General features: G+C 42.7%; 1 pseudogene; it reads right to left on the bottom strand.

Annotated features, from left to right (window-relative positions):
- Window positions 1–578: 578 nt before the first annotated feature.
- On the bottom strand, window positions 579–2660 carry LOC110305443 (mRNA export factor GLE1 pseudogene; annotated as a pseudogene).
- Between the last annotated feature and the right edge of the window lie 12287 nt (window positions 2661–14947).

A 14947-nucleotide genomic window follows, 5' to 3' on the forward strand; every position in this document is an offset into this window, starting at 1 on the left:
AGGGTAATGTTTTCATTTCATTTAGCCTGCGGTGGTGGCACACACCTTTAATCCCAGCACTCAGGAGGCAAAGGCAGGCGGATTTCTGAGTTCAAGGCCAGCCTGGTCTACAGAGTGAGCTCTAGGACAGCCAGGGCTATACAGAGAAATCCTGTTTTGGGGGGTGAGGGGGTGGGGGTGGGGTGGGGGGGTGGGGGGGGAGAAAGAAAAAGAAAAAAAAATCAAGTTTCATCTATGTAGCAACAAATCAGCTCTCCCTTCCTTTTTATGTTTAGATAATATTCTGAAGTGTTACATTTTACTCATACATTCAGCAGTCGATTATTTCTACTCTCCAGATGTTACAAATAATACAGCCAAAACAGTTTACAAGGTTTCTTTGTTCATTCGTTTGTTTGTATAAAGTGTCTTAGTATTTGTGATGTACTTTCAAACCTCTTGTCTCACTGGCCCTCACAAATACTGTGTGGAGCAAGTCTCATTTATTTTATTTTATTCAATCTGACATGATTCTTTCAAACCCGCTATCTCAGTTGTTTTATTGTTGCCCCTCCTCCCACACAGTGCGACAAAGGACATCAAGAGCACCAGAAGGAGGGCGTCAGAAAGCCTCTGGGGACAGGAATCTCCCTGCGTTGCAGACACTTCTCCAAGAACTTCTTGAGACGTATGAAAGAGCCCATCTGTCCTGAGCTCGTGATGGCCTCAATTCTGGGCAAGTAGTCCTCTTTGATGAGAAGTATCATCTTCCAGAACTGGACCTGGTACTGCTTCATGAGGGCGTTCCCACACACCTCCAAAAAGTCAAACAGGAGAGTGGCTGTTACACCTGACAGAGGCTCCATGTTTAAGATCTGTGCCAACCAGCGCCAGCCATGATTTAAGCCATGAGGATGAACCTCCTGCTGGTTTGTGTAGGGCCACTGGAGCTGGATGATGGCGGCATACAAACGGATCATCCCAGACATGCGTTTTAGAAAGCTGTCCTGTCGCTCAACCTTGGAATCCACAACTTGATAGCCAAGCATCCGTTGATAATCCTCCAAAGCCATCCCTTCCTTGAAAGCTGGGTAGAAAGGAACGGAGTACGGACACTTCTTGTGGAGATGAGCAAGAATGAGGTCTCCCACTTTGGGGTGGAGCATCCAGATACCAGAAGCCACTGCTGCAATGGGGAATGCAGCTTCATGGTGAGAGGCCACTTCCTTCTCCCCTTGTTTCACAAATTTCTCTGCCAGTTTGTACTGGACAAAGTCCAGCCCCTGAGGGTTAAGAGTGACAGACACGGAACGCCCTCCAGATTGGACAGGCTTTCCCGAGAGCAGGCTGTGGATCTTATCAAAGACCTCTTTCAGCTTTGAACCTGCGATGCCAGAGATCTGGCTCACTGGAATGGTGGCTGCCTTCCACAAGTCCGTCCTTAACTTTTTCGTCTGACTGTCCTTGCTGCTGGTCAGGTCCTCAAAGGCCAACACACATTTGGCGGAAGCATCCTGAAGTTGCTGGTACCATTGCAGCGTACTATCTTTTACCTTCCCCTGCAGGTCTTCATTCTGGGAACCTGTTGGGCTTGAGCTGGGTGCAGAGCTCTGGGCGGGAGCCCCTGGCCCCTGCTGCACCTGTGACTTCTGCCGCTTGACTTGGGCCTCTTCCTCCTCATTCTTCTTCACTTCAGAGGCTCTGGTGATCTCCTGCTCCAAACTCAAGAGGAGGTCTTGCATTTCCTGCAGGGCCAGCTCGGCCTCAGCTTGGTTCTCTGCCGTGGGCATGCCATTCTCCAAGGTGCTGTGAATGATGCCGGAGATGAGGCTACACAGCTGGTTGCCCCGGGTCTGGAAGGCAGCCAGGTCCACATTCAGCAGGTCTTTGTGCTGACTGGAGGCATCCAGCTGCTGATTGAGTTGCAGGACCTCCTCTTGCAGGGTGTACAGGCTGAGCAGACGGGCCTGGCCTTCCTCCTTCCGAAGCTGCTCCTGCTCTGCCTGCTTCTCACGCTGCCGCTGCTCTGCCTCTCGAAGCGTTAGCTTGAGAATCTTGGCTCTGTGGCGATGCTCAGCTTTCAGCTTCTCCTGATGGCCCAGGGCTTCTCTGATACTCTTCTCCATCACTTCCTCTAAGTCCCGTAACTCCTTATTCATCTTCAACTCCTTCAGCTCGTCAAACTTCTTTAGCTGTTCGGATGCCATCTCTGAGAAGGCTTTCACCTTCCTTTCTTGCTCCTCCTGCCACTTCCTCAGGCCCTCAGTTGCTCTTATTCCAGATGCTGATTCGAACATTTGGATACAACCTTCCACTTTGATCGCTGGAGAGGTCTGAAGTGCAATAGGTTCTGTGGACCGGGACTCATGTGTGTTCTGGGTTCCATTTGATGTTGAGGGTGAGAGGGATTGTAGGGTACTTCTGACAGGAGACTTGAGTAGTGAGGATTGGTACAGGCCTGAAGCAGATCCAGAGGATGATGGGTTATCCGAGGAAGGACCATTCTCTTGCGTGTGGTGTAAGGTGTTGGGTAGAATGTGATCTACCACCCATCCAGAGTAAGAAGATAGTTTGGGAAGAGATCTGCATTCTTCCAAAACATCCTGGTTGTAGTGCAGACGGCCTTTGCTGGAGTTGCGGAGCGCCTTCAGGGTTTCCCAGCGGTGACCATCGGACGGCATTGACCTGGTGGGCACCATCTTCTCTGAAGGAGGACTAAGACACGAGAGAAAGATGATTCTTTCTTTCTGAGATAGGGTTTTTCTGTGTATTCGCAGCTACACTGGGACTCTTTCTACAGACCAGGTTGGCCTAGATCAGATATCTGCTTTCCTCTACCTCCCTAGTGTAAGGCAGCAAGGAGAGACTACTGAGTCTCACCCTGGGCAGAGCTTGAGTATATATACATTTCCCCAAAGCCCCGCCTCCACAGTGACACACCTCTAATCCAACAAGGCCACACCTCCCCATAGAACCACACCCTAATCCAAGCATAATTCAATCACCACATCAAACAAACAAACAAAAGGATAATCCTTACCGAATACTGGGTTTCTAAGGTAATGAGACACAAAAAAGAGGCTACAGAACACAATGTTAAAATAATGAATGTGAGAAATCAAAAGGCATAGACCAAAACCTGGGATGTAGGATTGAAAGAAAGGGATGGATATGTGTTCTTACAGTCGCGTCTCATTTTTCACGAAGGCATATCATTTGATGCCACATACTTTAGTTGAGTCAGTTTGACATAGCGAAAGCTGGGAAGCTGACCAATGAAGCAATGGGTTTCAAAGAAACTTTCTTCCTAGGGTCTGGCACTTTTCTCCCATAATCCTTATAAACCATAATATCAATTCTCCACTCCCCGCATTAGCCTAGTGTATGGATTCACATGCACTCTATTTAGTATTACCTTAATGTAATGCCTTTTAAGATTGAATTCTAACATAGCTAAAGCCTTTTCCAGTGTTCTAAGGTCCCAGATAGCAGCAAGGAGTTTAACCTATTCAGTAACTAATTAAGCACTACAAATAAACAATAAAACACAGCCATTAAGAGACTGGGAATCTCACTGAGATAGAAATCTTTACTACAGGTTACATTCCATGTCAGGAGTGAGTTAATATACTATCCTGATAAGTAAGAAAGTCTCCAGACAAGATAAAGTTTTACAAGACCTAGAATTTAGAGCTCCGTGATACCCCATTATTCTTGAGGCCTGTCAAAGAGTTAAACCCCCTGGTGCTATTAACTCTAAAGTGTGAAATTCCTGCCTGGCATTAGGCTTTTCCCAGGCAGGGCTTGTTATCCCTAATGTAAACATTTAACTAGTTCCTGCAAATTCTTTTCTGTTGTATCTGGTAAATTTCAGTGTACCTTGTCTTACTTGTGATTTGTAGCTCCTGATAATTCGCTGTAATATAATAGTCTCATGTTTTACCAGAGAATTACATTCAGATTCAACACCTCTCTTGTGTGTGTGTGTCTGTCACTCCGTCCTAAGCTTTGCCCACATACTCTAGAGAACCGTTTTACGCAGGCACGGGACCCAGAGGGTCTGCGGCAATTTGAGTTGTTTGTACCATGATGATCCCTCATTGTCCTATGGTTATATAGAGAACAGCAATTTTACTACAACACAATTAAGAAAGTAGATCTATAAAACTGATTCAGTGTCACAGTGGGTAAAGGCTCTTGCTGCCATACTTGACTACCTGAATACAGTCTCAGATAGATGGGGAAATCAGACTCTCTCAGGTTATTCTCTGACCTTCACACGGGTGTTGTGGTAGTTTTACACACACGCACTCACACACACAAACACACCCCCACATACTCATGCACTACATATAACAAAATGTGTAACTTTATTTTATATATATAGGTGTTTTGTCTGTATGTATATCTGTAGCCACATGCATTCCTAGTGCCCTGAGGAGGCTAGAAGAGGGCATTGGACCCACTGGGTACTAGAGTAGCAGGTGTTTCTGGGCCACCATGTGAGTGTTAGGAATTAGTGTTCTTAACTGGTCTCTTCAACCTAATAAAATTTATTTATTTATTTTTTGATGTTTGTAGAACATGATTTTAATATTTTCAACTGTTAATATTCAACAAACAGAATAATTATTTTAAGACATATTTTGTTGTTACGTCTCCCTTTCCATTTCTGATTTTATTAATTTGGATACTGTTTCTGTGCCCTCTGGTTTAGTCTGGCTAAGGATTTATCTATCTTGTCGATTTTCTCAAAGAACCAGCTCCTGGTTTTGTTGATTCTTTGTATAGTTCTTTTTGTTTCTACTTGGTTGATTTCAGTCCTTAGTTTGATTATTTTCTGCTATGTATTTGCTTCTTTTTTGTTCTAGAGCTTTCTTTTTTTTTTTTTTTTTTTTGGTTTTTCGAGACAGGGTTTCTCTGTGTAGTCGTGGCTGTCCTGGAACTCACTCTGTAGCCCAGGCTGGCCTCGAACTCAGAAATCCGCCTGCCTCTGCCTCCCAAGTGCTGGGATTAAAGGCGTGCGCCACCACGCCTGGCCCGTTCTAGAGCTTTCAAGTGTGCTGTCAAGCTGCTAGTATAAGCTCTCTTCAGTTTCTTTTTGGAGGCACTTAGGCCTATGAGTTTTCCTGTTAGCACTGTTTTCACTGTGTTCCCTAAGTTTTGGTATAATGTGTCTTCATTTTCATTAAATTCTAAAAAAAACCAAAACAAAACAAAAACAAAACAAAACAAAAAAACCCTTTAATTTCTTTTTATTTCTTCCTTTACCAAGTTATCATTGAGTAGAGGATTGTTCAGCTTCCATGTGTATGTGTGCTTTCCGTTGTTTTTGTTGGTATTTAAGACCAACCTTAGTCGGTGGTGATCTGATAAAGTTCATGGGATTATTTCAGTTTTCTTGTATCTGTTGAGTCTTGTTTTGTGACCAGTTCTATGCTCAATTTTGGAGAAGGTGCTGTGAGGTGCTGAGAAGAAGGTATATTCTTTGTTTGTTTGTTTGTTTGTTTGTTTTTTCCAAGACAGGGTTTCTCTGTACAGTCTTGGCTGTCCTGGAACTCACTCTGTAGACTAGACTGCCCTCGAACTCAGAAATTTGCCTGGCTCTGCCTCCCAAGTACTGGGATTAAAGGCGTGCACCACCACTGCCTGGTGGTATATTCTTTTGCTTTAGAATGAAATGTTCTATAAAATCTGTTAGATCCGTTTGGTTCATAACTTCTGCTAGTTTCACTGTGTCTCTGTTTAGTTTCTGTCCCCATGATCTTCCCATTGATGAGTGTGGGGTGTTGAAGTCTCCCACTATTATTGTGTGGGTATGATGTGTGCTTTGACCTTTAGTAAAGTTTCTTTTATGAATGTGGGTGCCCTTGCATTTGGAGCATAGATATTCAAAATTGAGAGTTCATCTTGGTAGATTTTTCCTTTGACCAGTATGAAGTGTCCTTCCTTATCTTTTTTTGATAACGTTTGGTTGACAGTTGTTTTTATTCAGTATTAGTATGGCTACTCCAGCTTGTTTCTTGGGACCATTTGCTTGGAAAATTGTTTTTCAGCCTTTTACTGTGAGGTAGTGAGTGTCTGTCTTTGTCACTGAGGTGTGTTTCCTGTATGCTGCAAATTGCTGGGTCCTGTTTATGTATCCAGTCTGTTATTCTATGCCTTTTTGGGGGAATTGCATCCATTGATGTTAAGAGATATTAAGGCAAAGTGATTGTTACTTATTGTCATTTTTGTTGTTAGAGGTGGAATTATGTTTGTGTGACTATCTTCTTTTGGGTTTGTTGAAAGATTACTTTCTTGCTTTTTCTAGGGTATAGTTTCCCTCCTTGTGTTGGTGTTTTCCATCTATTATCCTTTGTAGGACTGGATTTATGCAAAGATATTGTGCAAATTTGGTTTTGTCATAGAATATCTTGGTTTCTCCCTCTATGGTAATTGAGAGTTTTGCTCTGTATAGCAGCCTGGGCTGGCATTTGTATTCTCTTAGGGTCTGTATAACATCTGCCCAGGATCTTCTGGCTTTCATAGTCCCTGGTGAGAAATCTGAGTAATTTTGATAGGTCTGCCTTTATATGTTACTTGACCTTTTTCCCTTACTACTTTTAATATTTTTCTTTGTTTAGTGAACTTGGTGTTTTGATTATTATGTGACTGGAGAAATTTCTTTTCTGGTCCAGTCTATTTGTAGTTCTGTAGGCTTGTATGTTCATGGGCATCTCTTTCTTTAGGCTAGGGAAGTTTTCTTCTATAATTTTTTTTTTTTCGAAACAGGGTTTCTCTGTGTAGCCTTGGCTCTCCTGGAACTCACTCTGTAGACCAGGCTGGCCTCAAACTCAGAAATCTGCCTGCCTCTCCCTCACAAGTGCTGTGATTAAAGGCATGTGCCACCAAGCCCGCCTTTCTTCTATAATTTTGTTGAAGATATTTACTGGCCCTTTAAGTTGAGAATCTTCACTCTCTTCTATACCTACCATCCTTAGGTTTGGTCTTCTCATTGTGTCCTGCATTTCTTCGATGTTTTGGGTTAGGAGCTTTTTGCTTTTTGCATTTTTTTTGACTGCTGTGTCAGTGTTTTCTATGGTATCTTCTGCACCTGAGATTCCCTCTTCTATCTCTTGTATTCTGTTGGTGATGCTTGCATCTATGACTCCTGATCTCTTTCCTAGGTTTTCTAATTCCAGGGTTGTCTCCCTTTGTGATATCTTTATTGTTTCTATTTCCATTTTTAGATCTTGGATGGTTTTGTACCTTTCCTTCACCTGTTTGATTGTGTTCTCCTGTAATTCTTTAAGGGATTTTTGTGTTTCCTCTTTAAGGGCTTCTACCTCTTTAAGGGCTTCTACTTGTGTGTTTTCCTGTATTTCTTTAAGGGAGTAATTTATGTCCTTCTTAAAATCTTCTATCACCATCATGAGAAGTGATTTGGATCCGAATCTTGCTTTTCTGATGTGAAGGTATATCCAGGACTTGCTATGGTGGGAGAATTGGGTTCTGATGATGCCAAGTAACCTTGGTTTCTGTTGCTTATGTTCTTATGCTTGCCTCCTACTATCTGGTTATCTCTCATGCTACCTGCCCGTGCTATATCTGACTGGAGCCTGTCCTTCCTGTGGTCCTGGTTGAGTCAGAACTCCTCAGAGTCAAGCTGCCACTGTGATCCTGTAGTCCTGGGTGTGTTAGAGCGCCTGGGAGTGGAGCTTCCTCTGGGTGTTGTGGGACTGGCTTCGGAGTTTGCACCCAAAGTCTGCTCAAGGCATCAGCCCAGACCGGATGGCCTGGTCAGGCAGAGTTCCTGGGTGCCCCGGTCCTGCTGGTCCCAGTTACTTCCGGTGTTGGGGCAGATGTTGTATCCTCCTCACCTCTGATCCTATCACTGTTTCTATTTTATACGCAGGAAATAGAGGTTCTTGGAACAAATTGTCTAATACGTGCTAGAATCAGCACTTCAATCTAGTTCTATTTTTAACCATGGTTTAAAGAATGTCAGAAGAGAGCCGGGGAAGTTGGTTCAGTGAGTAACGTGCTTGCTGGGCAAGCAAGCGTGAGGATCTGAGTTCAGATCCCTTGCATGTATGAAAACTCCTAACATGGCTGGAAAAGTCTGCAACTTGTGTGCTTGTGTGTAGTAGAGACAGGGACTTGTAGGCCACAGAGTTTAAGCAATGTGGTGAGCACCAGGTACAGTGAGAGACACTCTCAAAGGTAGGTTGGGCAACAATAGAACACCTGATGTCAATCTTAGGCCTCTGCCTGTGAATACTTGTGCAGATGCTCTCAAAAACACATGTGTACACGGGCCTGTTTATCCACACACTCCAGAATGTCAAAAAGAAACAGAGTGTCCCCAGGGATGGCTGACATTTGTTTCATATTTTTAGGTTTTAGATGTCAGTGTTTTTACTCATGCTTGTCGGAAAAACAATGCTGAGCTCAATTCACAGCATCGGGAGGAAAATGTTGCCATAACAAGCGGTCAAAATCTCCTAAAACAGAGTTGAAAAAGAATTCTACTGGACTGTTGCATAGGAACAGGGATTCATGCCTCTCTTGGTTGGTGATTTTACTTTCAAGGAAAATGCAAGGACAGATTGTAGCTGTTCACAGTTTGAAAGCTTCACAGAAAGAAATGGCTTCAGATTATATTGTCTCCTAATTAGCATGCATCTTGGAGACACGTCTAGGGCTAGATTTAAGTCTTCATATGGTCTATTAATATTTCAGTTTTGGCATGAGACACATGAAATAGTATTATTCACACCATCTTTGCCAAAAGCATTCTGAGTCAAACCTAGACTAAATACAGACTCTCCCTCTCTCTCTCTCTCATTTGAATCATCATATTTCAACATTTGGTAGATTTTAGAAATGACTTAATTCAAATCCTTCCACCATGCATGAATTCCGGATCATGAACATTCCCTTGTCGTTTGTCCTCTGAAGCCAAAAGTGTTGTCATTTATAACAAAGGACAGAAGCTCAGAAGCAAATGAAGAAGTTGTGTTTAGCTTTCCCCTCTGAGAAATGTCTTCCCAACATGTCCTCTGTCCTGCCCTATGCCTTCTGTCTTACATAGCCATTTCTTCCCATCTCATGTGTGTCACGACTCATATTCCGTTTCTCACACTGTATGGAGACATTGACTTTCATTATCATATAACTATTGAAAGTCATGTAATTTTGTTTGTCTCTAGCATTCAGTAGACTTCTTAGTAGAGTTGATTTTTATCACTTGTGTGTGTGTCTGTGTGTACTATTGTATGTGTGCATATGTTTGTACATGTAGATGCATTTGCATGTGTGTAGGGTGTGGGCCACAGGTTAATGTGGAATATCTCTATTTTCTACTCCCCACCTTGCTTTGTGAAAGAGGGTCTCTCACTGATCCTGCTGCTCACTAATCCAGCAGGACTAGCTGCCCAGTGAGCTCCATGGCTCTTCCTGTCTCTTCCTATCCAGGGCTACAGTCATAGACATGCACACTTGCCTTTTAATGTGGATGCTGGGGATCCGAACTCTGCTCCTCCTGCTTACATAGCAACTTCTTCACTGGTGGAGCATCTCTCTAACTCCTGGATTGAGGACTCTTTAATAAAACAAGGAAATTAAACTCTGACTTAGCTGATTATGAAATCAAAAGTACCATTCGTATAAACGGTTAAGTGCTGATCTCATCATAGCTAAAAGAACTATGAGATTTGTCCAATGTCTTGTGCACGACCCCAGCACTTCGCTAGTTAATGAATTCTATGAAGAGTAGGAGCCAAGCCAGACAAATAAACATTCAATTATTAATGTTTAGTGAGACTGCCAATACCTATGCATGTAATTGATAGTGTGTCAATGTTTGAGATATGTAAAATGATTAGTGGTAGTAAGATTGGGTCATGCTATTAGTTAACTTTATAGTCCCTCCTTCAATGTAAAATTATTGAGCAATTGTTTTGCAGGTGGAACAAATAGGACTTTTTGACTGGTTGGATGTGGGTGTAACAGATAAAAAGATGAGGATGCCTTCTGTGCTTTGGGTCACTTGAAGGGTGGAGTTTCTGTAACCTGAGGCAGGGGTGTGTGGGGGGGTCTGTGATGGGGCAGGTTTGTGAGAAATAATCTTAAGGCAGTCTGCTCTAGTTAGACAATTGGGATACCTTAGTGAACAAAATCAAGAAAGGTCCAAGGCCCTGGCAGTGTGTTCCCAGAGAGGCTGAGGATGGAAACACATAACCAAAGTTTATGGCCATTAGACATAGCAAAAGCCAGGAGAATAACAGAGTAGCCACAGGAGGGCTGGGGTGGAGAGTACCTGGACAGGGAGTGTTTCTGGAAGGAGAAACAGTTCAGATGCCCTAGGCACATTGAACTGTCTACGCAAGTTCCTGTTGGCAGTACTGGGAATGCATGGCTGGAAGAAGAGCCAGGGAGGGCGAGAGGAAAACTGTGGACCAAGGCTCACATCACCAATGACCCACAGGCCACTCCAAAGTCTTGGGTTTGTTTTACTCTGTTCAGGTATGTAGTCTTTGGAAGGTTTCCTGTGGAATGGTGATATGATTTGACTTATGGAATCAAGCTCTTCCTCTGTTCTATTGAAAATAAACTTGAAAAAGTAGAGAAGTGGAAGCAGGGAGAGTTTTAGAAATGGTCATGTAGAAACCTAGGAAAGAGATGACGGTAGGTGGAGTAGGAACAGGAAGCAAGAAGAATCTGGATTCTGGACAGATACCTTTTTTTTTCTTTTTTTTTTTAATTAGGCATTTTCCTCAATTACATTTCCAATGCTATCCAAAAAGTCCCCAATACACTCCCCCCCCAGCCCCCCACCCACCCACCCCCACCCCTTGGCCCTGGCCTTGGCCTGGGGCATATAAAGTTGGCAAGTCCAATGGGCCTCTCTTTCCAGTGATGGCCGACTAGGCCATCTTTTGATACAAATGCAGCTAGAGTCAAGAGCTCTGGGGTACTGGTTAGTTCATAATAATGTTCCACCTATGGGGTTGCAGTTCCCTTTAGCCTGGACAGATACCTTAAGATACCTTAAAATTAAGAGAGCTAAGATTTAAAATAGAATTAAAAATAGCTGCCAACAAACTTGAGTTCAAATTTTCCTTTTTTTTAGCTGGTTAGTTAAGACTTCTTATGCTCTTAATGTCTTCACCTTTTATATCTTTTAATATAGATTCCGTGAAGACTACTTCATAGAAAAATAAAAAATAAAATTCAATACCGAATCCGAAGAAGTAATATAAACAGAAGAATGGCAGGGAAGTAGTAGATGTTATTGATGTAGTAGTAAGAACTGTCGGAATATTTTCTGTATATTTAATCTGTGTCTTCTGGGGAACTCTTGGAAGCACTCTTTAAAATCCTCACTCTATTACACAGCCCATTAGCAGCAGCTGCAAGATCCAACTATGACCCTTTGAAAATGGAAATTTCTTTTTGGATTTAATATCTAACAGAGAAAAAACCTGGAATAATATAAACTAGAATCGCCCTCATTTGCTTTGTTATAACATAGACCACAAAGGAGAAGTTAATTAAAAAATAAAAAACAAACAAACTGAAATTATACTGAAGCTAATGTGGAGATATTTTCAAAGAAAGGTAGTAAATTTTAAAGAGCTTTATTTTTAAATGAATCCATTTAAAGACTTTGAAATAGAAAAAAATGTCTTAGTTGCTGTTTCATTTTATACATTAGATCCTCTCTCTCTGTGTCTCTGTCTCTCTCTGTCTTTGTCTCTCTCTCTGTCTCTCTCTCCCTGTCTCTCTGTCTCTCTCTCTGTTTTTTTTCAAGACGGGGTTTCTCTGTATAGCCCTGGCTGTCCTGGAACTCACTCTGTAGGCCGAACTGGCCTCAAACTCAGAAATCCACCTGCCTCTGCCTCCCAAGTACTGGGATTAAAGGTGTGTGCCACCACTGCTTAATGTTAATATGATCTGGTTATTAGATAAATGGTTGCCTGCAGTCATTGTTCCAAAGTGTGATCTCCATGCTAGATATGATAGTAGAAACCCTAAGACCTCTTATTCTTTAGTGGAGGAACTTACTTGATTGACAATTATGATGAGTGAGCAAGGCTACAGACAGTAGGTAAGATGGCATCCTGTGGTATTATCCTTGGTTTTGTGTGGGCCAGGAACAAAACACACTTGTCCTGAAGCCAGCACCAGAGTATTGTTTTTGTCACGTGCCAGCTACCACTCTCAGTTTGAACCTATGATGTCTTATGACTGGAATGGAGGATTTGAGATAGTCATCTGTGTGGGTGAACACCAAGGCTACACCCAGGTTGGGGCTAGCAGATGCTCGGGATCAGAATTGTCACTTTGGTGATACAGCTCATTCCTAAGCTCAGCCTCCCACAGTGCCATCCTTTTTCCACTTTTTGTTCCTTTTCTACTGGGATAGAGATGAATACAATTCAGCTGAAATTTTAATGACGATTGCTATGAAAACAAACAAACAAACAAACAAACAAACAATGGTTTGGAGGTTTCCAAACAGGAACTTCCTCTTGAGAGCTTGTTCGTTCTCTGTGTACTTTCCTATGTTTTTGTCTTAGCTCAGGTATCTTTACTCCATCCCAAATAAATATCACCAAGTTTTAATTTTTCTCTCTTTTTTTTCTATTTTTTATTGGATATTTTCTTTATTTACATTTCAAATGTTATGCTCTTTCCCAGCTCCCCACCCACTCCAAACCCCCTATCCCATATCCCTCCCCCTGCTTCTATGAGGGTGTTCCCCCACCCACCCACCCACTTTTGCCTCCCAGCCCTAGAATTTTCCTACACTGGGGCATTGAGCCTTCACAGGACCAAGGGCCTCTTCTCTCATTGATGCCCAACAAGGCCATCCTCTGCTACATATGCAACTGGAGCCATGGGTCCCTCCATGTGTACTCCTTGGTTGATGGTTTAGTCCCTGGGAGCTCTGGAGGGTCTGGTTGGTTGATATTATGGTTCTTCTTATCAGGTTGCAAACTCCTTCAGCTCCTTCAGTCCTTTCTCTAACTCCTACATTGGGGACCCCATTGGGGACCCCTTGTTCTGTCCAATGATTGGCTTTGAGCATCTGCCTCTCCTCTGTATTTGTCAGGCTCTGGCAGAACCTCTCAGGAGACAGCTCTATCAGGCTCCAGTCAGCATGCACTTCTTGACATCCATAATAGTGTCTGGGTTTGGTAACTGTGTATGGGATGGATCCCCAGGTGGGGCAGTCTTTGGATGGCCTTTCCTTCAGTCTCTGCTCCACACTTTGTCTCTGTATTTTCTCCTGTGGGTATTTTGTTCTCCTTTTTAAGAAGGACCGAAGCACCCACACTTTGGTCTTCCTTCTTCTTCAGCTTCATGTGGTCTGTGAATTATATCTTGGGTATTTCGAGCTTCTAGACTAATATTCACTTATCAGTGAGTGCATACCATTGTGTTCTTTTGTGATTGAGATACCTCACTCAGGAAGATATTTTCTAGTTCCATCCGTTTGCCTAAGAATTTTATGAATTCATTGTTTTTAATAGCTGAGCAGTATTCCATTGTGTAAATGTACCACATTTTCTGTTGAGGGACATCTGGTTTCTTTTCAGCTCTTGGCTATTATAACTAAGGCTGCTATGAACATAGTGGAACATGTGTCCTTATTACAAGTTGGAGCTTCTTCTGGGTATATGCCCAGGAGTGGTATAGCTGGGCCCTCAGGTAATACTATGTCCAATTTTCTGAGGAACTGCCAGACTGATTTCCAGAGTGGTTGTACAAGCTTGCAATCCCACCAGCAATGGAGGAGTGTTCCTCTTTCTCCACATCCTGGCCAGTGTCTGCTGTCACCTGAGTTTTTGATCTTAGCCATTCTGACTAGTGTGAGGTGGAATTTCAGGGTTGTTTTGATTTGCATTTCCTTGATGACTAAGAATGTTGAACACTTCTTTAGGTGCTTCTTGGCCATTCATTATTTCTCAGTTAAGAATTCTTTGTTTATCTCTGTACCCCATTATTGAACACTATTCTCAACAATAAAAGAATTTCTGGGGAATCACCATCCTTGACCTCAAGCTGTAATACAGATCAATAGTGATAAAAACTGGGAGCTGGAGAGATGGCTCAGAGGTTAAGAGCACTGACTGCTCTTCCAGAGGTCCTGAGTTCAATTCCTAGCAACCACAAGATGGCTCATAACCATCTGTAATGGGATCTGATGTCTTCTTCTGGTGTGTATGAAGACAGCTACAGTGAACTCATATACATTAAATAAATAAATCTTTAAAAAAATTGTGATAAAAACTGCATGGTATTGATACAGAGACAGGCAGGTAGATCAATGGAATAGAACTGAAGACCCAGAAATTAACCCACACACCTGTGATCACTTGATCTTTGACAAAGGAGCTAAAACCATCCAGTGAAAAAAAGATAGCATTTTCAACAAATGGTGCTGGCTCAACTGGAGATCAGCATGTAGTAGAATGCAAATAGACCCATTCCTATCTTCTTGTACAAAGCTCAAGTCCAAGTGGATCAGTGACCTCCACATAGAACCAAATACACTGAAACTAATAGAGGAGAAAGTGGGGAAGAGCCTTGAACACATGGGCACAGGGGAAAGTTCCTGAACAGAACACCAATGGCTTTTACTTTAAGATCCAGAATGGACAAGTGGAACCTCATAAAGTTGCAAAATTTTGTAGGGCAATGGACAGATTGGGACAGAATCTTTACCAATCCTACATCCGATAGAGGGCTAATATCTAATATATACAAAGAACTCCAGAAGTTAGACTCCAGAGAATCAAATAACCCAAGTTCTAATTTGTTGTTGTTTTGTTTTCTGAGACAGGGTTTATCTGTGTAGCTCTGGCTGTCCTGGTACTTTGTAGACGAGTCTGGCCTCTAACTCAGAAATCTGCCCGCCTCCGCCTCCCAAATGCTGGGATTAAAGGCGTGTGCCACCACTGCCTGGCCCAAGTTC

Source organism: Mus caroli, unplaced genomic scaffold (genome assembly GCF_978045245.1).
Source record: "Mus caroli unplaced genomic scaffold, Mus_caroli_1 scaffold_1, whole genome shotgun sequence".
NCBI classification, from domain to species: domain Eukaryota; kingdom Metazoa; phylum Chordata; class Mammalia; order Rodentia; family Muridae; genus Mus; species Mus caroli.